Raw genomic sequence first — 27,862 nt, 5'->3', positions numbered from 1 at the left:
TAGTTCCTCTTGAATTTCCACGATTTTTCTTCAGGACCTACGATAATTTAGTTGCCGATATGCTTCTTCAGAGCACTCTGAGGCTGCGTTCACACTTGGTGCCCGAGTACGGTGCCCGAGAACGATTCTTGATGGGCACGAATGTGAACACACACTTTTTTAAAGTGCCCACTCCAGAATTCGGGCACGATGCCCGTGCCCGAGTACAAGGTCTCGACCTTGTACTCAGGCACTGAACTGGGCATCAACATATCGGGTACCTAGTGTCTGAACACAGCACCATTTTGTGCCGGTGCCCGGGCACAAGTGCTCGGGCACCAGGTGTGAACGCAGCCTGAAGGAATACAGGTCGTTTCGTCCCAGAGTCGATTCACCCCACAGTATTCTGAAGGTATTGTTATAAGATAGCTAACCAACCCTATCCCCAATTTCTCATCACCAAAATAAGTGCTTAGACCTAATCATTGAAGTGAGTGCTTACACGCAATAACTGAGATTTATTTCCGCAAGAAAAGCAAAATATGATGATTATTCAATTCCCAGTTCAATTCCCAGGTTCAATTCAGGATCAATTCCTGGGTACAATTCCCAAACTCGGCGTCATACGTGGGTTGAGTTCGTTGGTTCCCTACTCTGCACCGAGAGGTTTTGTACGGGTACTCCGGTTTCCCCTTTCCTCAAAAACCAACGTTTGACTAGAGTTGAGTTAATTGTCAATATCAATTTAGTGTCCCCAATAAGTGCTCCAGCGCTAGAACGACTTGACACTTAAATAAAGTTCCTTTCCTTTCCTTTAAAGTTCCTTTATATATACAAGTACACTGCACGTTTGAAGCGCTCCGATAGTCTTCATATGCTGTCAATCAAAATAAACTTTTTTTCCTGCGAAAAAGTATTTTACCAATATCTCTAGAAATATTTGATCTCTTCAAATCCTTTTTTTTTTTTACCTTGACCTTTACTTAAATTTACAAAAAAAGAGGAATTTTTTTCTTACCCTTAACAAATGCAAATATCAACTGTAGTTAAATCAAATTCTTGCGTTTTTTTGGCTGTAATTTTAAGAACCTTGCCCTCCCACAATGTTCTTTTGCCAAATGGGCTCAGAAACTCGCGGGCAAACAACGTTGTGAGAGGAGAGAGCCGCGAAAACTTTAGATCTCTATATTCGTGTACTGTTCGAAGGAATTTTGTCACAGACTGTAGCATTCTCATTTACAGCCGCTCCCATGCGAACTCCTACTTGGCGTCTTGTTAGGACTAAAGACACTGTTTAGGCTTAAGGTTAGTCCCGGTGATAATTCTAGGTTTATTGAGTATTGCTGTGATCTGTGACCTGCTTTTTCTTTATGCCCCGTGGTGCATATTTACAAGTACACTGCACGCAAGAGTGTACGACGTTCCCTTGTGATTCTGTGATGCATCCTTTATGGGAGGTTTTCATGCACGAGTTCATTACAATATAAATATTTCGACGTTTCCCTTCTTTCAAATCTAACTATGAATTTTAAAAGTAAAATGCCCGATAGCATACATTGTCTAAGTCTGCAAACTGAACATATCGATTCAGCCAATCACGAGCGGTGCATAGAGTGGTGCAAAGAGCACAATCTACTGTCGTCGTAAATGAAATGCCCTAATAAACTTGGTACGGAAAGGCACGGGGAATAAAACGAAGTATACCTCGTGCAGCAACATGGATGGATCTGTTTCAAAGCTACCTACTGGAGCGCTTGTGGCATCAGCACTACCAAAGTGATCCATTTGGAAAAGTCATTGAGCAAATCGCCGATTTGTACAATGTGCGAGAAAGTGCCAAAGTCCACTCTGAAGGTCCACTCCGAAAGGTACGTGCATTGTACAGGAAATAAAGCACTGAAACCTTCAATTTGCAATGCTTTGGTAAATTAGGAAAGAGAGAAAGGACAATTCTAAGATCAAAAAAGGAGGTAGGCATTTAACTTTTGATGACTTTTATTTGGTCTGTTTGTTCTGATTGAGAATCGCAACCCTATTTCAAAGATTGCCTGAAACTCTATTCCTTTCGCTTACTCTAGTATTGAAAAATGGCTAAAATTGCAGAAAAAGAGCTAAAATTGCAACAAAAATGTGCTATTTTCTGTATTTCAATTAGATAGGTATGGACGTGTGCGGAAATCTTGCCATTTTCTGTGTCAAAGGAATGGGAAACAGCTATATTTCCGCATTTTCTCGTCGTTCTTAAGAGAAGATATAGCTTGTATTCTACCACATCAATGTCACTTTCCCAAATTTTTGAACGTCGTCACGGTTGTAAAGTAAAGTGACCATATTTAACGTCGATAACTCGTAATAGTAATTAAACCAACAAACCTGAGGTCGACGGTGCGCTCATTTCACTCCCCCCTCTCCATCATTATTCCGTTTTAAGGGTATTTAAAGCTACTTGAGCAACACTGAAAGGAAAGAAGTCTAAACAAGGATGTGAGATCCAGGGATCGAACTCGGGACCTCTTCCACCAAGGCCGCGCACTAACCGACTGTGCCACCCTTGCTCCTCCTAGTTCCATGGATCCAGAACAGCGAGGTTCAGATTTTCGAAGTCTTCAAGAATGTAATTGCAGAGCTTGGTGGGGATTGATAATTATGGGAGACAAGTGGATACACAAGGAAGACGACTCTCCTTATGGGCTCTCTAATGGTATGAAGAGGATAGTACTAGGATCTTGCAAATCCCATAAAATCCATTGGGGGATTTTTTGGGGGGGACTGGGGGACTTTTTTGAGAACCAGTCAAAATGCGAATAGGTCTTCCAAGGTAACTTCTGTCCAAGCGGCACGTTCTCTCCCTTTGCATCTGCATAGAAACAAAAGTAAGAATGGAGCAGGGTACTAGTTTTGCTACAAGAGTGCCGATCGAAAGCTACGAATACTTTTCAAATAATTGAATTACACCAGTCATCCTACACTAGCTCAATTGCATGCATTGTTTCGATACAGAAGAGTTTGTTTCGCACTGTGTCACAAAAGGATGGTAGTTTAGAACCACATCAAGTGCAATATAATAGGACAATCACATGACTTCTGGAAGGCATATGCTTGTAGTTTATTTGTGGCCTGAGTAGCATCATTTGGACTCAGCTTAATCCACCAATCACATAATTTATCACAATAACCATACCAACAACCACTTACCCTACCAAACCGGGGATTTTCCAAAATGGGCAAATTTGGAACATTAGACAGTGAAAAAAAGAGTGCATTAATTTTGTTTTCTCGGAAATTATAATGGTTATGATTAAGTGGTAACAGGACTTCGTGTCGTTCAATTCGTTCTGTAATTATATTCGGTATTAAACAAATCGGACTCCCGCTACGCGGTAGTCCGATTTTTTCTAATCATTCGTATGATTACAGACCAGATTGGACTCCACTCAGTTCTATTACCATTATGAATCGTACGACACGAGGTTCAATTACTAATTAATCGTATCTGTAACGAAATTGGAGGTTAAAAAGCTTTGAATACCTTTTTGTGTGAAAAGTGAAATTTATATTCTATCTGTTTTCCAAACAGTATCGGAGTGCATGTGATTGACCCGCGAATGACGTAAGTGTCTATTTACAGGTATCCAATTTGGAATTGTCTAAATTGGAAACCTATAATTGGACACCTAGGTGATCGCGCACCAATTACGCGACAAATAGGAGCGCGCAGAACGAGAGTTTTGTTACAGTTACGATTACGTTGACAGGCAATGGAAAACACAACGAAAACCAAATAAATTCAACCACCTTCTCCACATCTTTCCAAACGCCGCCCGTCAATTTCTGCATGTCTCCTGACTGTGTTTTGGCTTGATATTGCTTTCTTTCGTAAATAGCTGGGCAATCGCTTCAAACCGTTGATTTTGTTGGCAGACATGAATTCGGTGTCTTGCAAAATTATGTTTCGGCTGAATGGAGGACAGGTGAGATGGCGATGAATGATCGCTCTAATAGACCACTTTCGATAGATTAAAGGTCAGCTTGATAGTGAGGCTTAGAGGACACGAACAAAAGAAATGAATAAACATGTTCATTCAGTTTCCTTTGTTTGTGTCCTCTAGGCCTCGCTGCCAAGCTGAATTTTAATATATCGAAAGTGGTCTATTCTAGTCAATGCTCTCGGGATTAGTGCTTAGCCTATCGTTGTTTTCACTTCAGCGAAGAACTTTTGCAGAGTTTCTTTCAAGTCCGTTGGACTTACTATTTTGAGATCCAATGTAATTTTTCTTTTCTCACACTATTTCTCGAACTTTTTCACTCCCCACTCAATTTTAACCAGTTGCTCATTGTCTAAGTCGGAGTTTTGACTAGAAAGAAGCTGAAAATTTGGGACTTTTTCCCTAATAAAATAAAATCTCCAAACGTTAAACGAGTAATTGCAAACTCATCCACAAAAATCCGCACCAACTCTGGCATTGAAATGGTATCCTCAGGATCTTATTGGCCAAGCGAAGTCGTTTGACATCTCTGCAGCCGATCAGAATCAGGGAGGCAAATACATTTGCAACCCGGGCATTTCCCGTTTTTCTGTAACATTAAAAAATGGTTCTTTTTCGCCACTTGATGTTTGGCGGAGTGGGGTTACTACAAAAGAACAGAAGACAGAGAAGGGTTTCACAGAACCTTAACTGTTGTTAATTTTTAAAATTTTAGTGTCACTGAGGCTCTTTTTATTTTCAATATTTGTTTGAGACACTCAAAGCCCTAAAATTAATCTTTTTTTAAATTACTTTTGATTGCTAAAGAAAGAAAAAAGGATCCACTAAACAATTGAGATGGTGGGAGGGCTCTTTGTATAGTAAGTCTGACATTCACCCCTTAGGGACAGTTATGGTAAAATGTAAAATGAGTCAAATTTTAAAGTGAAAACTATGGATCATATTATTGTCTTAGTTTCAGTGCACACAATTCATTTCCAGACTTGTTATTGTTCTTGTTTTATATATATATATATATATATATATATATATATATATATATATTCGTCGAGGCTTGGACTGTGAATCCATTTGTGATCCTCCTGGGGGGCAGGAATGTGCTGTTGCCTCGAGAGACCTTCTTAACTTGTATACAAATTGTCCTCTTCTCTCTCGTCCGCCTGTGATTTATTGTTTTAGTTGATCCAGCGTCATCTAGTTGGGGAAAAACATGGGCCCGGGATGACCACGTAATTCCCATTCACTATCCAGATTGGCCATGTAGCCAGCATGGTTGCTCTGATAGTGTAGTGGTGATCACACCCAACCGGTAATCAGGGGGACGTGGGTCCAAATCCCCTTGCATAAAAAGTTTTTCTTCCAATGAAAAATGTCTCCCAGGGGTTGTCCGTCCTTGGTCATTTCAAACTTCATTAATTAATCATATTTCGCCGAGGCTTGGACTGTGCATCCATTTGTGATCCTCCTGGGGGGCAGTGATGCGCTGTTGGCTCGAGAGACCTTCTTAACTTGTATATATATATATATATATATATATATATATATATATATATATATATAGTAAAGACACAAGTCAAAGATCACAATTTACTGTGTCTTTACTTTGTTTTCGCTCTACTTGTAATGGTATTGAGCGCTCTTCACCTTCACACCACACATATGACGCCCAGAAGGCCGATACAGTACTGTCTGCAGTTAGATATAGCTCTTTGGCATTACAAAGCTGTTGCTTTCATGTCCAAATTGAGCACTCTACTAGGATGAGTCATTGCCGCTAGCAATTGTTGCCCATGCTCACTAGCTCGCTAGTTTGAGCACTCTGGCATGGCTTAGATGTACCACATGCGTGGGACATTTGGGGTGGCTTTATAAGCTTAACCTCCGTCTTAGTCATCAACATTGCACTGATGAGGCCCAGATATATATATATATATATAACGTTTAGAACAAAGACAACTTCACAGCGTAGCGACTTCAAGTTTCATGTTTGGACAATCATCAGGCTACAGATCTTACATTTGCATTCTAACTCATTTAAAGACCATTCTAATACCCTAGGGCAGCGTGCTATTTTAAGTTCGACAAAAGGTATTTGTTCTTGTGTCTGCATTTAGAAATTAACTCGCCCGTTTTCCTTAAACACACAGCGCAACCTTCAAGTACGAGCCCGCCAAGCAAAACAGCAAACGGAAAAGGAACCGTCAACGCAATATCCTCTGGTTCAATCCACCATACAACCTGCAAGTCAAGACCAACATCGGAAAAAAATTCATCTACCTGATCAAGAAACACTTCCACAAAGGCCACAAGCTTCACAAAATTCTAAACACGAACACAATCAAGCTTAGCTACTGATGCACAACCAACATGACAGGCAATATCAGGCAACACAATGCAAAAGTATTAAACGCCACGAGAACATCTAACGAAGCGCGGCTATGCAATTGCAGAAACAAGCAATCATGCCCCTTAGACGGCAAATGTCTATCATCGTCTATAGTCTATAGAGCCGAAGTGACAAGCGATATCAACACCAAGATCCACTACGGAGCGTCAGAGGGCGAATCCAAACCCCGACACAACAATCACACTAAATCCTTCAGACATAAAAAGTACTGCAGTGAGACGGAGTTATCGAGGCATATCTGGAGTCTAAAGGACAATAACATCAATTACACGCTACGCTGGGCAATAGAGTCCTTCGCCTCACCATACAAATGTGGACCAAAGAGATGCGACCTGTGCCTTACAGAAAAGTTGTACATAATAAAAGCAGATACGCGCCACCTACTGAACAAAAGAAACAAGTTACATTATAAAAGCAGACAAACGAACAAATACCTTTTGTCAAACTTAAAATAGCACGCTGCCCTAGAGTATTAGAATGGTCTTTAAATGAGTTAGAATGCAAATGTAAGATCTGTAGCCTGATGATTGTCCAAACATGAAACTTGAAGTCGCTACGCTGTGAAGTTGTCTTTCTTCTAAACGTTATATTCGCTCTACTTCACGTATCGAGCACTCTGCAGCTAACTGGAACCCCCTACTTGCGCTATATATATATATATATATATATATATATATATATATATATATATCTATCTAACTGGATTTGTCAAAAGGTGCCTGCAGAAATTGTGTAAACAAGCCAATTCTGCTACTGTCACAGACTTAAAGAAAAGCCACCCTCCCCACCCCTGTGCTTTGGTCAGACAACCAACAATCACCTACCCACACCACAGTGTGGGTTCACTCTAATTGGTGATCAAAAGCAAACTATCATTAAAGCCTAGACTAGTCAAGGAAAAATTGCCAATGAAGACATGCTACAGTGTAAAGTCTGACTTAACAAGGCCACAAACTCTAACTGCAGTTAAAGTCCCAAAGCAGCAACCCCCCCAGCCCTGTGCTTTTGACACACAACTCACTGTTAGAACTGTCCCTGGGCTGTTTGGCAAAGCAGGCCTTGACGGCAAGCCCCCTCAATTTTGAGAGGCCAGAAGGGCTTGAACACGGGCCGCGCCCGTGCTCAAGCGAAAACCCCAGTAGCTACCTTTTAGCAAATTCGCTCAGATATATATATATATTAAAAAGCTTTAGTTTAGCTTCTTATTGATCCTTGATCCCCGATCCCCAATCCTCGATCCCTGATCCCCGATCCTGAATGCTGATTTTTCAGAAAACCCTCCCTTTCCCCCACCACCACGCTATATTCCACATCATCATCCATAATTTGCCTTTAAACACCCCTTCATATGAGATGATACGGTACCTCAATGTAAACCGTAAGATAAACTAACCCTTTCCTTTTTACTGCTTTGTAGCTTATCTTCTGTTTTATTTTGGTATAAATCAAGTAAGTATGATACATGTAGTTAGAGATTATGTAAAATGCAGTATTCCCGTATTATGATTTTTTTTGTGTGAAATAACTTGTGTAATAGATTGGTTTGGATTTCACAGTCCATGAATTACACGTATCACTCTGACGAATGGTTCAGAGAAAAACATTGAAATTTGATCTTCAAAGTCTGCAACGTTATGAAAGGCCTAATAAGCTGGAATTACTTGTTCTTGATTTGTTGTGCCTCTTTCTGTGAACTGCACGCAGAAATGCATGGGAAATGAAAAATATCTTAATCCCACGTGTACTTCTTTTAAGCTGTAATCAGGCATAACTTAGCATGACATCTTATTATTTCTTGGTTGGATGACATGGTGTTACTCAAATTATTTATTTATTATTTCATTCTGGCTTGATTTACAGGGTCATTATTAGTGTGTCGTACTGCAGTATATGAATTACTAACTTAATAACTCGTCCTATACGTGAATATAAAGCTTACTTTGGTGGAGATTGTTATGATCAGCGGTAGTATTTATAAGGACATGCGCACTGCGCGGGGTGGATTAAAGTGTTAGTGTTCACGGCAAAAAAAGTAGCGTTCACCCGCTAGGAAAACGATCGGTGAACATTGCAAAATGCGGCATTTTTCGAACATTTGCTTGCGTTTTCCGATCGTAAAATCCGAGGTTTCCTGTTTGTTTTCCAGCCGGTGAACTCGAGTTTTCTTTCCATTATCCGACAGCTTTCCATCACGGTGAACAACAGGAAAACAAGCCGTTTTCCACGTGTTCATCGCCTGGTTAACGACGTGAAAACAGATTGTTTTCCGTTGTTTTACTGGCGTTTTACAGTCACCAAACAGTGTGTTAACTGGTGTTTATTGGAGTTTTCTCTCATTGTCCAGATGCTCACCGCGCGGTTAACGCTCTGAAAACAGATTGTTTCCCGTTGTTTTACCGGCGTTTTCCAGTCGCAAAACAGCGTGTTAGCTGGAGTTTACTCTCATTGTCCTGGTGTTCACCGCGCGGTTAACGCACGCTAAACAGGTTGTTTTCCATTGTTTACTGCTGTTTTCCAGTTTCAAAACAACGCGTTCAGTGGAGTTTTCTTGCATTTTCGCGAACAGTGAATGCGCGGAGCACGCCAAAAAACCGCTTGTTCTTCAGCGTTCACTAGTTGGTTAATGCTTAAAACCAAGGTGTTTGCCTTGAGGGAAAACGCGGTGCACCTACTTTCCCGCCTTTTCTGCATTTGCGGCTTCTCCTTTTCGCTGGTATTTTACATGCACTTTGAAATCAGTTGGGTGGCGTACCTTACAAATTTGGCTGTATTTACGTTTTCATTTACTCCGAGTTCGTAGCTGTGACGCTACTTTCACAATGAAATTCAAATGATTCAATGTTGTTGGCAGAAGGACTTGACTCCCTCCCTGATTATGTCCCCAGAAATAAAATATGAGATACATGTATACCTTACACTGTTTTATTATCAATGACTCAAACAGGCACTTGCCTATTTCTATTATGTACAACAATACCAAAACATTTATTTATACTATATACAAATTGATAGCTACACTCTTTTAACACATGATAGTGTTTTCTTGATGCAAGCTAGCTTAAGATATTAAGTAACAAATTATATGGAGATGTTTTCATATCACTGGTACAAATACTGTACCCTGCATATACATTTTATCATTTTTATCATGAAAGTAAAAGAAAGTGAACAAGGATGTCAGCCAAATGTTTGAATGTGTGAACTGCACGACAAAAGAACAAAAAGGCACAGAACAGTGTAACCTCAATATAGTTGTACTGTACCAAAATGCCTAAACATTATTAGTCTCTATGTGGGATTGTATAATTATTATACAGTCCCAGGTAGTAAAAGCAACACAACGCCATTAATTCAATTTGCTGTGGACTCATAGGTGCAGCCTAGTTTGATTACTGTCACAGTGATGACTGAGGGTGCGTTCGATTGGAAAATCCGGATTTCGATCTTAAAATCTGGATCTTCGGATTTCCAATCGAACACGAAATTTGAAAAAGATTTTGTCACAGATCTCACTAATTGATCCTGACAACGATTTCCCACAATTGAAATCCGTGACAAAATCTGTTTTATTTTGTGTTGGATTGGAAATCCGAGAGATCCAGATTTTAAGATCTAAATCTGGATTTCCCAATCGAAAGCAACCTAATATCATCCTTGATAAAAATACAGACTTAAGAAAAAAAATATTTACAACTTAATGGCCCAGAAAAGTTTCTCTGGGACTTCATTATGTCTTCTGTTTCTGGGAGGGCAAACCCTCCTGTTTACACACTGCCTCCTCTGCTGGTTTGACAGTCTTTCTTTGCGGCACAAGTCCAAACCATGAAAGAAAGTGGATACCTCCTCTGCTCTCCAGACAAGAGGCCTTGTAACCAGTGTGTCTTGCTCTTCATCTGATTCATTGGATGAAATCAGGTAGGAATGCAGAGCTTCAAACGTCTCCAGTTACTGTGGAACAAAGAAATTTTGTCAATAAACTTTGGTCTGTATAAAGACTGAGGTAATGCAAAGCCACACGAAATGTATGAGAGAACTGTTCTTCGTGGTGAAAGCCATCATGATTACATGTGTAGCTTAAAGTAACATACTGGGGTACAACAAGCATTCTCAAAACTGAAAAACTGAAGGATCATACTGTGCATTGAAACTGATTTTTTTTTCTGGCCATACTTTTCTGATTCTAAGGAATCCGAATGTAACGTAAAATACTTCTCAAGCAAGCTGCTGGTGTACATAAAGCTACTTTTACTACATTGTGTATGCACCAAATCATTACAGGTATTTTAGAAAAATCAACAGTGATTATGAATTGACCTCTTGCCCTCCAAAAAGGATGAAGACATGATACGAAATGGTTAGGGTTAATTACCTCCCTTTAAAAGTATCAGAACACCATCCCCCACTACAGATGTCAATAACAGGTAAAAAGGAACCGAAAAAATAACATTACTTCTGAAATATACAGGGAATATGAAATGCTTTTACTTGGTTAGTTATGTGAAAATGCATGATGATGGGCACAGCAGTGACAATGTGTTTGTTTTTTTTTTTTCAGCAGAATTAAAAAAGTTGGGTCATATTATCACTTCTGACTTTAATTATATTAGGTAGTTCATAGTGGATTTCATGTGGTTATTCATCTCTGATATATGCCTTCCCTCACTTAATATGCTACATTGTGTAGATAGCAGTGATTTTGTTAGAAATTGTCAGAGTGAGTCCCTGGCACTCACTCCATGAAAAGTAATGAGTCCCAGACCAAACCAATGTGACCCCCTTTTTTTTTTTTTTTTTCAAGGAAAATGTCACAGGGACAACCTCTTGTTTCTCCTTTTCAAGATGTACCTTGTATCTGATTACATTTCACAGCATCTTGAATAAACACATTATGTTATGTCCCTCAACAAGAGTGCTCAATCTCTTTAAAGTAATACAAAGCCAGTAACAAAGCACAGTTTGTACTTAAGAAATACCACCCAAAAAAGCTCACATACATCTTAGCGGAATCATGAACCGCTAACTCATTTTATTTATTGCAAATGATCACTTAAAAACCCATTTGAGACATTCAGTATAATAATAATACAGCTTCACCTTTGAAGTTCAATACCATTTAGTTTACAAAATTGACTCTGAGGCTTAACTGAAATTGGCTTCGTTCATGTTGAGCGCATTCTTGTTTTACTTAGGGCAAACATCACAATACATGAAGTGTTTTTTTCTTAATCGCATCGGAGCCATCCGTACGTTTTTAGCCAGCGAGGGATAAATTTTCTTTTTTCCTTCTGTGTACTATCATTGCCAACAGTAACGCTTTCGATATCGACACCGTCTACTAGCAACAGAAGCCGGTGACAACGCTCGGCCCAACTAGCTTTATAACCCGTTTCTCCGAAGCACAATTTTCTCTGCCCAGACAAGGGAAGCACATACGAACAAATTAAAAAAATGTTTTTTAAATGAAAGAATGTTATCAAACCAAAAACTCTAGAATCAGCCCTAGTGTTCTCTCAGAGGCCTACATTGGAGGCGCAACTCACCATTTGCAAAGCTTAAGACAGCAGAAGGGCCCTAGCGTCTCGACAGGACGTAAGATTACAGATTCTGGGATCGGTTGCATGTGAGGACTCGCACCGAGCACAAACCCATGAACGCTGCCGCGTATTGATGCAAACCTTGTACCCTCTGGCCGATCTTATTGTGACAATCTGAAGGAGAACTTATATATTTGCGTCTTGATTCTCTCTCTTTTCATTGTGGTTTAGCTGCAAAGGAATTAATCACATTTCGCGCACGCGCAACAGGCAAGGTTATCGCACGGCCCACTTCACGACTGAAATCAAACACTGGATGACATGCAAGTTAAAAAGTGACTTGTCGTTTATAGATTCCGTACCAATGAAACTTGAATTCCTCTACGGCATAGGTGACATAAAACTTGCGTAGATGCTACGAAACCCAAGCTTTGGCGACCTGTGTCGGGTAATATGGAGCTCTTCTCCAGTCATTCGTATTATCTCAATTTATGACTCATTTAAAACCTTTGCTGGCGGAACATCTGAATTTTCTACGCCGTTAGCTCTCATTGGAAAATTCTCTGCAACACCCTGTTAACACTCATTTGATCTCTGGGAATTGGAAAGTGCTCAGCCATGCCGCCCCTTCATCGGAAAATTGACATTTTGACGGCATTTTGTCAGCCTGAGTTCGAAAAGCACTTGCAAAATATCGCGTTAGAATGCTACAGAAAACAGGGTAAAACACTCAGGAAAACAGCGTGTTTGTCGGTGAAACACTCCGGTAGCAAAATGGACGTTGAACAGCGGGTTTTCACTACGTTTTGCCAAACCTAAAAACAATTGGAAAATTCCATGTTAGAACGCTCCGGAAAACAGGGGAAAACAATCAGCAAAATAGCATGTTTTCCGGTGTAATGCTCCTGTAGGAAAACCATTGTGGAATGCTATGTTTTCATTACGTTTACAACTTCAGGAAAACATACAATGAACGCCTCGTTTTCTCGCTCCGGATAACTGGGGTAAAATGTCCCTGGAAAACACACTGTTAAAACCTGTTTTCCTTGTGCAGGAAAATTAGGTAAGAACAACCTATTTTACCTCTGTTAACCAATAGTGAACACCGAGTTTTCCGCGCGTTTTCAAAAACAGTAAAACGAGCTATGGACGCGGCATTTTCCTGTCATTCACCATTTAGTAAAATCACCAGAAAACAAGGGCTTTCTTGCCGTGGTTCACTTTGTATCTGTGTTTTATCTGCTTACATCGACCTAAAATAACGAGATTATACATAGAGATGACTACAAGTCTGTTGCAATAACAGATTGAACATAGTTACTGGGGTTGTCTTCACATGTAGTGCACTCCATAATAATGTTGATGAGCACTTTCCTCAGGACATTTTTCCAAACTTAGGCATCACCAAAGCAGGGAAATAGTCATTCTCAAACTCATTAATTATTCATGCAGCTCTTACCCAACCAGAGCAACGTATTGTGGTCAGGTGGATGGGTTTAGAAACCCAATGAAAAACGAGTTGAAAACGCGGCCGTGTTTGAAACGATTTCAAACACGGATGCAAATCTTCTTAATCTGCATATTGATGAAGCAACAAAAACACGTGGCGATAAAACTAGTTTCTATAAGCACTACATAACCTCCACCCACTTGTAACTGCTCTGTGGTAGCAGTCAACTCGAACGCTTGGCTCCTTTGGCTGCTATACACTTTCTTCTTTGTTATGTTTAATTCAATGTATAGCCAGCTCTGTTTTTATTTCTTTTTTACTCTTTTTGTTGTTGTATTGTAGTTGAATAAGTGTGAATAAATGAACTTGAACTTGAATTTGTACACTTCCGACCTAAAATGGCACTGACGTTAGAAAGTTTATCAGACTAGATGCACACGTTACCTCGGAAAAGCGCTGGCCACGCACTTTTCCTCTTCTTCGCTAGTTTTAGGAGGTCTAAATCTGCACTCTGTCATTTGCTTTGCGAAGCAACGTATTCGTTCAGAACTGGCAAACAGCTAGGTAACAACGTTACATCAGTTGATGAATGTTCAAAAATTGTCACAGCGCAGCAATTAGGTGATAGGATCATGCACATCAAGCACATTTTTTTGAGGATCATGCACACTTCACGTCTCAAATATAATAGTTTAACTGAGAAAACGTATTCAAATGATAATTTAAACTAATTTTCTTTTGTTGGAGAAGTGATTTCAAAAACTCGTGTTTCGTGTTTCATCGGGGTTTCAAACCCTCGGAAACGATAAAAGCACTCGGCCTGCGGCCTCGTACTTTCATCAGTTTTCTCGTGTTTGAAACCCCGATGAAACACTCGCATTCGTTTTTCAAATATTACTTGAAATATGGATTAAAATTAATATGCATTGGACCTATGATTGTGATATTTAATTTATTTTTTGTCAATTCAAGGAAAGTACACACAATATTGTGCCATAGAACAATCTGTTTGGAATCCCTGCTTAGAAAATTTTAGGGCAGGGATAAAGCAAGAAGAGCCTTTCCTTGGCCTTTTACTTATGACGCTGCTAAAAGAAGGATAGAATATGCTGTAACCTTGTTGCTTTTTTTAGATCAACAATTTAGGTTGGCATCTTGTAACTTAAAACAAGTGCAGTCAATTTGCAACTACTGCAGAAATTGAGGTGATTACAATTTAAACTCAATATGTATGTGTTGTAGTTCATATAAACTTTTTCTAGATTTAAAATTTTTCAATCCAGTTCAATTTTGATTCGTCTTTGTCAGTAGCATTCATTATCATAATCTGAAACAAAGCATCAAAATTGAACTAATTCATGAGCTGTAACATTAATATACATATATTTCTTTTGGTGAGGGGTGGGAGAGGAGGCAGTTTTCTCCTTACAGATTATTTTGAAATGGCTTGTTATCTGGAAAATAATGCTAGCATTATTCTTAAGGGGGCTGTCTCTTAACTACCAAACTGTTGCTACAGACCCCTTTAAATAGCCATTTCGCAAATTCCTTTAACTCTACAGTTATCCCTTTTTTGCCAAGTGTGTTCTATTTAACATTCCTTCGTCTGGTTGGACTCGCAACCATTGGTAAATCATGTGATCAAAACAGAAAATGCCTAAAAACTCAGCGAATTAACCATGCTTTTCACAAATTTTTACCGCAACAGTATGAGAGCATTCTACCACAAAATCTTTAACATGGATTTTAAAAAAATTTACTTCTCAAAAAAAGTATGACGTCATAAGACCCTCCTTTTATACACTTCAAAATATCAGTTTCATTTTTTGTCGAAATAGAAATTCCATGCTACAGTTTACAAAAAACATTAATGACGGGACGGTTCCCATCTGGTAAAAAGACCGCCTCTTCCTCTGTTTCCTGAGAGCTTTTACCTGTTTTTCTTTTGTTGTTGTTGTTGTTGTTGTTTTTTTCTGGAATGCATGGCAGAAGACTGGGACTAGTTGCGTATGCGTCTTTTGATTGAAGTGATGTCAGATTTTTATTATTATTATTATTATTATTATTATTATATTTTATTTATTAGACTTCCAACAAATTACAATGTTGTTGAGAAGCAGGACAGATGAAAACCACTAATTTTAATCAAAATAAAGAAGCAAATTTAAGTCTACATTCTGGGCAGCGGAATTTTGTGACCCAGGAGCAAGTGTTCAATGTGTTAAATTGTTTATCAAAAGTAGTTGTATTTGCTTTTTGCTTTTTAAGAAGCCGCTTGAAAGTACTCAAAGAAGTACATAAGCGGAGCTCGACTGCTAATGCATTGCATGAAAGCGCAACGCCGTTAAAATATGAATTGGCAAAGGTAAAGTGTATATAGGCCCCTTGTCAGACCTCCTTGTGGGCCTCATAGGATGGAATTCATTGGCATAGTCGGAAGGATCAGGCGTGTGAAGTCCCTATCTGCATTTGAACAGAAAAGTAATATCTAACATTTCTCGCCTCAAGGAAAGAGGCAAGAAACTACGGGAGACAAGTCTGCCCTTGTAGTCCATGTCGGTACGTACGATAAACCTAGTGGCCCTACGCTGAAATCCTTCAATTTTTATCAAGTTCGTCTTATGTAAGGCAGACCAGACAGGGACCCCAACTTCCAACTTGCTACGCACCATTGAAACATAAAGTAGCTTTTTAGCTTGAATGGGAGCTTTGAACCCACAGGCACGCTTTATGAAACCTAAGGAACAACGCGCTTTTTAGTGATGGAGTCCATATGCACTTTCCAGCTTAAGTCTTTTGTAACTTTAAATCTGCAAGATTTCCATTGAAAGAGTTACATGTACTTCATAGCACCAACCATGCATCCATGCTGTAGGGCACTTTGACCAAAAAGCTTCCTTAGCAACCATTGTCTTCTATAGTTAAGTGTCACCCCCGTTAACACGGCAATGGACAAGATTAGTTTTCATTTAACCATTATTGCCCTCATTCTTTTCACGCACCTTGCAACAATCTATGGAAAGTATGCAAACAGTGTATGTACATGTATGCAGCTTTTAACATTTAAGTATACATGTATTTAATCTTGTTGATGAATATCTGCAGAGCAAACAATTCCTTAAGAGAAGACTGGTATATTTCAATTTGCTGATTAAGTTGGAAGGGTTAGATGGTGCTGTACTAGATAACCTCAGTCAATTTGTGGTCAGGTAAATTAAAATTGTTGTTGTTCTGTTCCATCGTTTCGTTGTGTTTCATTGGCCCTGAAAAGCCTTTATGGGGAGCGGTCAATTAAGTATGTATTTGTATTTGTATTTGTAAAATGATGAATTTGCAAGTGACAAAGAAGTAAGTTTCAGTTATAATAATAATAATTAATGTATAATATTAATTCTCCAATTAACTACTAAAGAATGTTTAGAGCATTGTTTTTTATTTTCGACACTTTTTGTGTTATTCACAAAAAAAAACTCTTTATTAGGAAAAATGGATATTTTTTATGCTCCTTCTTCGAGCTATTTTGGGCTTGAGGCTTTTAACGCCACATACAAAGAGAAACTACTAATTCACTATTCAATGTTTGATGGCAGCCTTAAGAAACTCAACTGAAGAAGAAAACTAGTTGGCTTTCTATAAGACAATCTGGAGTTAAATTTGCAACTGAATATTAGACAAATGTCAGACCGAATGACGAGGGGCTAACGCTCGAAACGTCAGCTTTCCAAATCGTTCACAGTGGTAATTCGATCTTTATCAACACGTTTGATAACACCAAATTTTCCTGTTTCACTCTCCCACCGACGCAGCACCACAGGTTCTTTAAAAACTAGACATTTGTTCGCATGCAAATGGCACTGGTGCCACTGGGCTTCTTCTTGTTATTGTAGCTTTATTTGATTTGAATTTGTCGTTGTTGCTTAATTGATGGTCTGGGTTGTGTTGTGATTGGTAGTGGGAAAAGTAATGTGATTGGTCCATTGGTTGTGAGGATAGTGATTGGTGCATTTCGCTGTAGGTTTGTAAGCAGAGTTAAAGAAAAGTGTAGTTAAGGTTTTCTGTTACGTAATTGTTTGTAAGTCGAGGGTAGAGGTTGGAAACGGTTTGATATAGTGCGTAAGCAATTAGCAGAGTCCCAGTCGATAGTGTGTTTTGTTCTTGAATGAACCTTTCATCAATTTTGCTATTGAGGTCACCACCACCACAACCACCGCGCACCGGTGGCACAGTTAGTTGAGCACCGGGCTGTCACGCGGGAGGTCGTGAGTTCAACTCCGGCTGGACAAACAATCAGGGTCTTTAAGTAACTGAGGAGAAAGTGCTACCTTTGTAACTACATCAGCAAATGCCTAGACTTTCAAGTCTTCACGGAGCAGGCCGCTAAGCCGGAGGTCCCGTCTCACAGCCCTTGTTCATTAACTCTGTGGGACGTTAAAGCTCTCACATACTATTCGAAATGAGTAGGCACGGAGTTCCTGGTGTTGTAGTCTGACCTCTCCAGGATTAGCTTGAAGTGCTTCTGTGTGAATGAGACCACAATCGTGCATAACAGCCAGAAGTCAGCCTACTTAGCCAAGTGCTGGTTTCAGTTGACTTGACTAAAAGACCATTCCTAGTCACTCGTGGGTTTAGGTTTCTGCCGGTTTCACCAATATTGTTCCCCGTCTTTTCCTGAGGTCGTCCTAACTTGTCTTTGACATTCGTTAGTAAGCGTCGTAAAGTCGTTATAGATATGTTGCCCAGCGCGTAGGTTGTAAGGTCCTACATGTAGTATGCGTGCGATAGATTCAGAAGTCCCTCTTACGTTTTTTGTCTCTAAAGTAACAGTTGCCGTTTTGTCTACTGTATGTGTTGCGTTTGACGAAATCTGTGCTATAGTTGTTCTTCTTTGGAACGTTGTTTAAGTACTTAGTTTCGTTAGATAAACTGTCAATTTTTTTTTTGTTCCAAACTGTTTGTGCTCACCTTATCAAAGTTTGTAGAGTGGTCGCTTTGGTCATCGCTATGGCTTAAACAAACTTTAAGAAACAATGCAGCAGGAACTCATGACGGTTGGGGTTGTATATATATATAATTTTTTTGTCAGGTTTAACCTTGCCACAGAGAAGTTTAGCCAGACTCTGGCTTACCCACCAGACTGCTACGGAAAGCAGTCTTACATATCACTTGAAGAAACATGGCCGGATGATTGAGGTAGCCTTGTAACAAAGAAAAGGGAAGACAATGCACGTTAATGCATACACGAGTTGGTGCTCTTCTAACACTGAGCTCATACTGAGCTTGAGCTTTCTCGTTGTGATAATGTCACTTAGAATTAGCATAAGTCGAGATAAAAGTCAATATTGGCATAACGTTGGAATAACGTTGGCATAAAGCCAAAATGACACTCATTGTGGACGAGGAGAATTTAAAATGTGAACCAAACGTTTCGAGGGTGCTCCCTCTTCATACATGTAAGTGGTTTGAAAGCAACTGAAAAATGCGCGTGCAAAGGAAAGACCTGGCCAAACGCTGGCAACATTTCAACGCAACATCTTGCAACATTGTTGCGTAAAACATGTTGCATACGTTTGGCCTCCCTGTTGCGATATGTTGCAACATGTTGGATCAAATTTGGAAACAGTCACATTTTTCGTGCATCATTTTGGATGTTGCACGATGTTGTATCCGTTTGGCCACGTTTACACAACATTGTTGCGCCAGGGCATGCGCGCTAGCTCCACTTGCTGTTTCAAAGCGCCAGAGGCATAATGGGTTTTTGTCTGTAAACATGGCGGACGATAATTCCCCAATTCAACAACCAAAATGAAAACACCGAAGAAGTGGACAGAGAGCGAGACCACGTCCTTGATAGACTTGTTAGAGGAGCGACCTTGTGTTTGGAACATATTTGAAAAAGTAGCACTCAAGGGAGACAAAGGAACAAGGGCCGGTTTGAAGAATTGTAGGGCTCACTTGAAGTCGATTGCGTGGTCGATATAAAGTCAAAAACAGTGTGTTTGTCCTCCATACTGATTTTGATGTCCGCACACAAATATCGAACTCCTGCGTAGAAAATGCTGCGAGCGTTTGGCCAGGCCCTTTAAGGCTCAAATAAAAACAAAAATTACAACGTTTACAGCGCGCGCTGACTTTTTGTAAAACCAAAGTCCACATTGAGACCACCAGGGTGTAGGGTGTGGTGTCTAAAAATCATCCTGGCCTCAAAAGTGCGTCTGTCTGCGGCATCCCTGAAACCCAAACGGATTACAGAAACCAGTATGTTCTGAGTTGTGTTCCCCGGGGAAGCAAAATGGCGTCCAACAGGAAGATCGGAGTCTGGTATCCTTGTGGAACGTAGATGTTCCCTAAATCTGCCACCCAAGCGTCTACCAGTTTTTCCGATATAGATCTTGTGACATGCGTGGCATTTGATGGCATAAACCACGTTGTCGCCGACACAGGTGTATTTCGATGTAACAGTGATGCGTCCACCTGGAGTATCGATGAATGTGGAGGTATTGGTGTGGGGGCAGATGTTGCAGCGAGACCAGCCACAGAGGAACGTAAGCGAGGGTGCTTTTGACTCGATAGTTACGCAGGTTCTGATCACGTTGATAAGCACACAGGATTCACAGGGGTTGAAAAATAGCTGCAGTGTCGGCATCATCCCGTAGGGGTTAAAAAACATTCGTGAGATGATTTTTTTAATAACTTGGTCTGTTGGATGGTATGTTAAAACCAGATTGATGGTGGAGTGCTCAGCGCAAGGGATGTCTGCAGCTGGTTCTGAATTGATGACTGCCACACTTGGTCTGACTAAAGTACGAGTGCGTGCTTCATCAACAATGTTTTCAAACTCTTCATTGTAAGTGCAGATGCGACGTAACGTAGAAACTGACTGTAAATGATGGAATTCTTACAACGAATGGGACGCGAGGATGTATGGTCAAGGTATGAATGAGTGTAAATGGGTTTGCAGTGTATGCTGGCTATAAGACGGTCAAAAGTTGGCATTAAAACAAGGTCGAAAGATAGCATTTCTTCATCAGAGATGGACCAGGTGAACTTGACGCTTAGATAAAAGTCATTCATAAAGGTTGCAAATTCTTCGATCGCGCCCTTGCTACCGGAAAAGGCCCTGGCAATGTCATTGATGTATCGTTTATATTGGCCGGGTTTGGCTCCTGTGTACTAATCAAAGATTTGCTCCTTTGTGTGACCCATGAAAAGACAAGCATAGTTGGGGACAAGTCGGCTTCTCATTGCAATCCCTCCGATTTGATTATATTACTTCCCATTGAAAGAGAAAGTATTCAAGGTGAGAACTATTTTAGCGAGGTGGACAAGTATATGAGTGGATGGTTGAAGAACCGGTCTCTTGTTTTGGAAATGTTGAAATGCTAGAGGGCATAATGTTTGCTTGTTTTTATTTGAGCGTTACTTTTCTTCAGCATTTTTCATTTGCTTTCAATCCACTGATGAAGAGAGAGTACTCTCGAAACGTTTGGTTCGCATTTTAAATTATCGGGCGCTATTTTAAACTTTCCTTTACCATTCATCCGCATTATTGCGCAGCATAGTTTTCATTGTGGACATTCAATTCATCATCAGCTGTTCTGTGCCACCTTTTTGGCTACACTACAGCTCTCCCATCCCTTCTTCGCTGCCCTTCTTCAACTGAGTGGTTTTTAGCCAGCCTCTCACTCTTTACCTTTAAGAATCCACCTTAATGCTGTAAATCTCTCCTTTGAGTACCTACCCTAAACCTTTGTGAACATCAGTTTCTCAAATTTAGGTCATTCCATCTCATATCAGCTGTCTAGTAGTATATAAAAAAAAAAACAGCAAAAAGGCAAATTAAAAAACGGAGGCTAAGATTGCGTGACTGAATCAGACGCGACTTTCCCACACGCCGGTGTGAATCTGCCTTGAATTGTGATTGGTTCTTTTGGCTGTGTTTGCATGTATGCTGTAATTGGTCAGAGTGATTTCTTTGCTTTTGGATGGACAGCACTCTACGCTAATAATAATCTTTATTTAAAAGGCTCAAGAATGCACACATTTGATTGGTTCTCACATATTCATGATCTGTTAGAGCTCCTATATAACATACGCATAGCTGACGTCAGCATCAAGACCTTTTTACTTTTTTATTATATAAAACAAATAGATTCCATGTTGCCCTGCGTCTGTTCGGAAGACGTCATCTGTGATCCCGGCATTATTGGACAGCCGCATCTATTTGTTTAGCAGAATATTTTTCAGGAATTGCATTTTGCTGTTGTGAAGAGTTCGAAAATAACGCAACATTGCAAAAAGTACCGCTATTTCAAAGTTTTTCTTTTGAAATGTTTTCACACAGATTGGAGAGGTACCAGTTGAGAAGGCGGATATCTTCATTCAGTATTTACAGGACAATGTCCCAGTAGGAGTGTCTGTTAAAATGGAGCTGGTAGGCCTTTCCTTTTCATTCCATACCACTGATTGTGGTCACTTTAGCTTATGCTATCGGTATAAGTCAAATACGTCACCATCGTTATCTTCCCAGTTTCATTTATCATCAAAATTTAAGATAGCTTTGGGTAGCTGGCATCTCACATCACTTACAGGCCAGCTCACTCAATTATTATGAAGATTTGGTGACGATGGTCTCCTTTAAAATTCTTATTAAGTGTCGGAATTCCTGGCAGCCGGTCAAGATTTTCAAATCACTAAAATGACCAGTGTATTTATGGCATATAGTTTATTTGTGGCCCGAGTTGTATCATTTGCGCCCGAGCGGAGCGAGGAATGGGAAAAACAGCGAGTCCATCTCAAACAAACATAAATATGTTATTTACCGGATGGTAGGTCCGTGTGTCTTGAGTACGGCCCGGTGCCGAAGGCCGAGGGCATTACACATTCGATACTCGAGACCAAGGGAACGGTTTTTCCCATACGAACCTACCAAGACCGTTGGTTTCAAAATCGTCGTATTGTTTATATTTTCCTTAAATATTTGTCATTTCGGGAAGTTTTTTATATGAGTAACTGTTTGTTTTGTTTGTAAACTTTCCCAAAAATCTCAGTTTGACGCGACTAACGCGGAAAAAACTCGGACCGCAATCCGCGTCGCAAAAACGAGCTCGCTACTAGCCAATCAGACTCGAGGATTTAGGATTTCCGCCCGCTGAGATGCTTCAGAAAGGACTTAAATAACAATATGTCCATCTCATCAGTTTCTTCTAAAAGCGACAGCAAATTTTCCTGGAGAAAAATTTGATGAGGGCCAAATTTCGTTTGTTTTTATTTACAGAAAAAATGGCAAGACTTCGTTTCACCTCCCGATCCCAGATACTTGGAGCAGAAACAACTGGAGTATGAAAGGATGCGAGAGAGGAAGAAAAAGAGAGAAGAGTGAAAACTGCTACAAAGAAGAGCCGAGGACTTGAAGGAGCTTGATGTTTGTCACTGTTGAAATGACATCCTTTCGGGCGATCTTAGTGCTTCCTTTGATCAATAATAGGGACTTTAAGGAGCTACGACAGCGACGACTTCACCTCAAAATATAACTTTGCAATATCGCAAGTCTTTCACGATTACATTTCATCTCGTTCACATCGCACACTGAGGATTAATCATCCTAAAAATAAATTGGTACTGACGAACAGTTTCAAAGTAACATTATAGCAATGAAAGGATCGCATATGTACGCTCACGTTATCATTAAACCCTCAAATTTGGTGATTTCACGTCGTTCCTCTCAAGAGTACCGCAAAGATATGTGCGAAAATGCGTGCCGCACGTGCACCACAATTAGTTTTCCTCTTTTAACCAATGGTATTACAGTGGAACCGCCATTAAGCGGCCACCTCTATTAAGGTAATTCCTTAGTATTGCATTGCGCATCCCTACTGCGCACGACTTTCGCGTCATTAGCGCGCGCACTCCGCGAGCACATGAGCACGTGCGCGTACAAAACGTAAGAGATTTAACTCAAACTAAGCCCGATAGCGAAATCAATGCTCCTTTTCTCTCAAACAAGCGAGGTGACCCCCGATTTTTTTTTCAGCTATTTGCTAAGACCAGTCTAATAAAGAACATACTTGCAGAAGAAAAAAATGTTTGCTAGTAGAACATGAATTTTTTTGGAAAACAGTTCCGCACTGGGTGTATTTTGGCCAAGGCGAGAACTTCAAGCTAACCACGGAACTGTCCCAAAGAGTGCACTAATCCCACAACCAGGCAATCAAAAACGGCGTAAATGAGCAATACTGCTTTTGTGAATAAAAGAAGCTTTATTTTCAAAATAAAATTCTGTGTCTTTAAAGTAACCAAGACCCAATTCTGTATGAAGATGATTCGAATTTTTAACGCGCAACCAGTAAAAATAGCCCAATTTAAGAGCCTGCTGACGTGTAAACAACCACGGTGACCCCATTTTTTTTATTGTATTTTTTAATGTTCTTATCATGAAAGTTAATTATGCCAAGTTTCCGAAAAAGTTTGATAGTAGAACAATTTCAGTGGAATTACCTTAAAGCGCCCGTGGCCACCTTTTGGCCGTCCCGATGAAAATTCTCCTATTGTTTTCACCTCTATTAAGCGGCCACCAAGACTTAAATACACTTAGTTTGGCTTTTCAGCGACAGACTTCCTTGCAAAATGTTTAAAAATTAATTATCGACCCTTAATGCAACGTTTCAGTTACAGACATTGCTTCTTTTTGCGGTTGTAAAATCAACTCAGTTTACGCCATAGTTTGTTCTTGCTGAGTTGGTAGAACCTCATCTCAACATTTTGAGGAGAATTTATTTTTTCTAAGAGTATTGTATTTTCGTTCGGTTTTAGAATGTCTCTTCTCCAAAAGTTGTCACAAGCCTCTAAAAGTGTTTGTTTTAGAATAAGATACGTTTCTACTAAAGATCATGCTAATTTCTGACGAACCTCCATTAAGCGGCCTATTAGCCGTTTCCCCCAGCGTGGCCGCTTAATAGAGGTTTCACTGTATTGTTTTGTGACGTTGCCGTTGCCGTCATCGTCTTTTTATTGCCAACGACTCTTCGCTCGGCTGACGAGGCTGCAGCCTTAATAGAGCCGAAGCGCGAGAGTGTTGTGTATACAGAAAACATTTCGATTGCTCCAGAGAAAATGTAATGTAGTGCACCTATCAATGGTTTGCCCTGGATGGGGTGGCGGGGGGCAACCCACGGGAATTAGACTTCGTATAGCGCACGTGGTTGGGGATTTTGACATCCACAACGGTCCTCAGGGTGGGAAATTTTGACTCGACCGCCATGTTGGAAAGTTGGGAGGACCTGGGAATGTTGCTTTTTTATGCCCATCTGTGCTCTATCGTTAAATTTCTATAACAGAAGGTATTTTCCCTACAGGTTTGAGAAGAAATATTTGTTCAAAAGCTCATTTAGATCAAAAGTTACTCCTTGCTTATGTCTTCCTAGATGCCGCCCTGCCAAACGTTTTCGAATGGATATTCTCTGGGTTTATAGATTTGCTAGTATACTCCAAATGCGAATTTAAATGAAATTCTGGTCAATTCTGGACCTCAGTCACAAACATCAACTGGATGAAAGCGGAAAACGACCTATTCCACGCGTGACATACAAATGGATCTAGAAACCTGTGCCAAATCTCACCAAACAATGACAAGTAGTGCTTTAATAATCTTACCTTTTGATACTTTCTATGTTAATTTTTGAAAAATTTTACACTATAAATACCACCAAGTTTGTGCATTAACCCCTCTTGATGACGACATGTTCTGGCATTGCACATTTTGTATTGCTGTAAATACTTTGTGAAACAATTCACGGGTATTTTCGGCAGTACAGAATGTATGTGAAATTGCTATGTGAAAACTGAACCATACGAAATATCTAGAATATGCCTTCTTCATTTGGGGAAATGCACAAAATTGTTGGGGACTGTTTGCCAACAACTATTACTACTCTCTGGAGGAGTTCTGCAATAAACTTGATGTAAGTTCATTTCGTTTCACGTTCTGTGCAAAGTCTGTGGTCCCCAGGTGTGGTAATTTGACTTACAATAGAGACCTAAGTGTGGGGAAATTGTCATTTGAATACTGAAAATGTCAAAATTCCTGTGGGTTGTAATCAAACAAACTGGCACGACGCGACATCGTCCTCGTGGATATTTATGATCGTGTGTTAGGAGGTGAGAGAAAACACATTTTTCTGATCATTGTGGTGTGTGCACTTGCTTTGAATGGTCTTCAATGTTACGTTTATTTTCGAAACAGCGTGTTCTATATTGAATGAACGAGCTCAAGACTGAACCAGCGTACGTGTTCTTATCGACCGCTGTCGTCAGGTTTGTTCCGCGTGTCATTGTCGAGTAGAGCAGTTTGTTTTTCGTTTTGAGACCATTCAGTTGTGAACAATTTAGTTTAATTTTCAAAGGAAATTATATTGTCTGTAAAGTACAAAATTAAACGATCAATTTGACGCATAATTCATGGCTGTATCTTGTAAAAGTCCTTTCCTTGCATTAACACTAAAGTCGTCAAAAGTCCGCATTCTTGTGAAAAGGAAATCCACACCCTCAACCCTAATAATGAACTCTATTTAATTAAGCAATAGAGACGTTTTCCGTGTTTCCATAGCCTCATCTAAACACGAGGGAGAGTTGGGAGACTTCGAGACAGTCGAGGGTTTGCATAACTGTCGAGAAATCTCCAAACTCCCCCGAGTGTTTAGATGAGGATATGGAAATGTCCTCTATTGCTTTTATCAAATATTCCCTCAAAGATAGTTTGACAAATGAAGGAAAATGCTGTTTTTTTTTTACTTCTTGATTGAAACAGATTTTCTTGATACACGCTCATATTTCCTACCAGCCAATCAAACTTCGTGTGATGTCACAGCTGTTTCCATACTCTCATCTAAACACAGCTATTGACCAAAGAGAGTGCGCGTACTATCCTAATTATTTTATAATTTATTTTTGTGAACTGTATTTAGCGTTCTGGCATTGATTGGTGGGGACACTGTGAAATCAAATCAAATCAACTGATATCAAACCGTAAGTTATTTTTTAAGGAAAGGGAAAACTGGAATACCAGGAGAAAACCCTCTCAGAGTAGAGAACCAACAATCTCCACCCACATGTGACGTTAACTCTAGGAATGGACCTGGGCCACATTGGAGGCGACATTCTCGTTCCCAGCTGATCCCATCGTGATCTGGGAACGAGTATGCAGAGCCTTTCGTTTTCTCTTGCCAAGGCCCAGCCGGCTAAGAGAAACGATAGGATATAGGAACGAGAATGGGGAGGCGATTGCTCTCACCACTGCGCAATCCATGCAATCTCCCTTCTCCAATATGTAACCAAGAGTATTGAAGAAATGAGTGCTTCCTACTCGGTTTTCGCGACCTACACGTTCTGCTGCGAACGAAACTCCTTTTAGCATTCAGGGACTTCTCATCTCGATGTTAACAATCGTAAATGCGTGATTGCGTGTGTAGTATATGTCAAAGAATAAGTAGAGGAGATTGTAGAGAACGCGAGTGCCGCATATAAATTCGTGGTTTATGGGCACGTGTGATGTTTTGAATGTTCTCAAAATTGTACGGGCCGTAGAATGGCCATAAATCATGAAATGAAAGGGGAATTTAAATTTTAGGTTTCGCAGTTTTGCCCCTGTAGTGTAGCGGAAGTGATGTACAGCAGAAATTGCGTTTATACCACTTGAGCAGGGACTGGGTAGTAGCATTCTGTAGGGTCCGCCATTTTGTAATATAGTTGTGTTTAGCGAGTCTGTGTTGCTGATTTTCTTCCCCATCGAATCATTACAGCCCCTTGCGGTTTTTGCGCTGAAAAACGTTGGTTTTTCGGTCTTAGTATCTCTTGCGGCTTTTCTATTTTTAGCATTTGGTTTTCGGCGAACAAAAAACAAGCGGTTTTTCGCTTTTTGGTATTTCCTACGGTTTCAGTTCGGCAATTATAACTGACAGCCGAGTGCAAATTCTACAACGTTAAATACTCCATTTCTCGAATAGACCTTTTTGCAACAGTTCCTCACGTGACCGTCTTTTCGTAAACACAATGATCAAGGGCGGATTTAGGGGTATGCCCAGCGGGCCCCGGCACCCCTCCCCCTTTTGTCCAGGAATTTTTTCTTTTATATAGATGCGAATCACTGTTCTGCAGTGTCTTACATACAGCTGTACCAGTGAAGGTAGGCTTTGTAAAGGAATAGAGAAAGGAAAGCAGCAGTTGCCAAAAGAACGAACCCATTGACACTCGTAAACCAGGTGATTAGTAAATGTAGGCGGGAGCCCATCATCATGGGCTCCTGATGTAGGTTACATTTCATCGCCTTTCTGATTATAGGAAAATTTCTACGCAAGTTACAACATACGCAATTTTAAATCTATTTGGCCACATGTTATCTCCGCCAATGGCCACTGCGCTACAAAATCCAGGTTATTCGGTTCTGAAAACTGAGTTTTAGTCAAAAAGCGAAATGACCGAAGAAATATTAAGCAATCAATGCAGCAACTGCAAC

At 40.1% G+C, this 27,862-nt stretch overlaps 1 protein-coding gene and 1 long non-coding RNA gene across 2 annotated transcripts in view; both read left to right on the top strand.

Annotated features, from left to right (window-relative positions):
• The window catches only part of LOC138025285 (uncharacterized), a 411,211-nt gene that overhangs the window by 348,758 nt on the left and 34,591 nt on the right, over positions 1 to 27,862 (top strand). The window lies entirely within an intron of this gene.
• Positions 18,440 to 23,059, top strand: LOC138025289 (uncharacterized). The gene is made up of 3 exons (XR_011127163.1): positions 18,440 to 18,546; positions 21,698 to 21,787; positions 22,631 to 23,059. It is a non-coding gene; the product is annotated as an uncharacterized lncRNA (long non-coding RNA).

The sequence above is a fragment of the Montipora capricornis genome, chromosome 12 (genome assembly GCF_036669925.1).
Source record: "Montipora capricornis isolate CH-2021 chromosome 12, ASM3666992v2, whole genome shotgun sequence".
In the NCBI taxonomy this organism is placed as follows: domain Eukaryota; kingdom Metazoa; phylum Cnidaria; class Anthozoa; order Scleractinia; family Acroporidae; genus Montipora; species Montipora capricornis.
The sequence above is the reverse complement of the archived record's forward strand: the minus strand, read 5'-3'. Positions and strand labels throughout refer to the sequence as shown.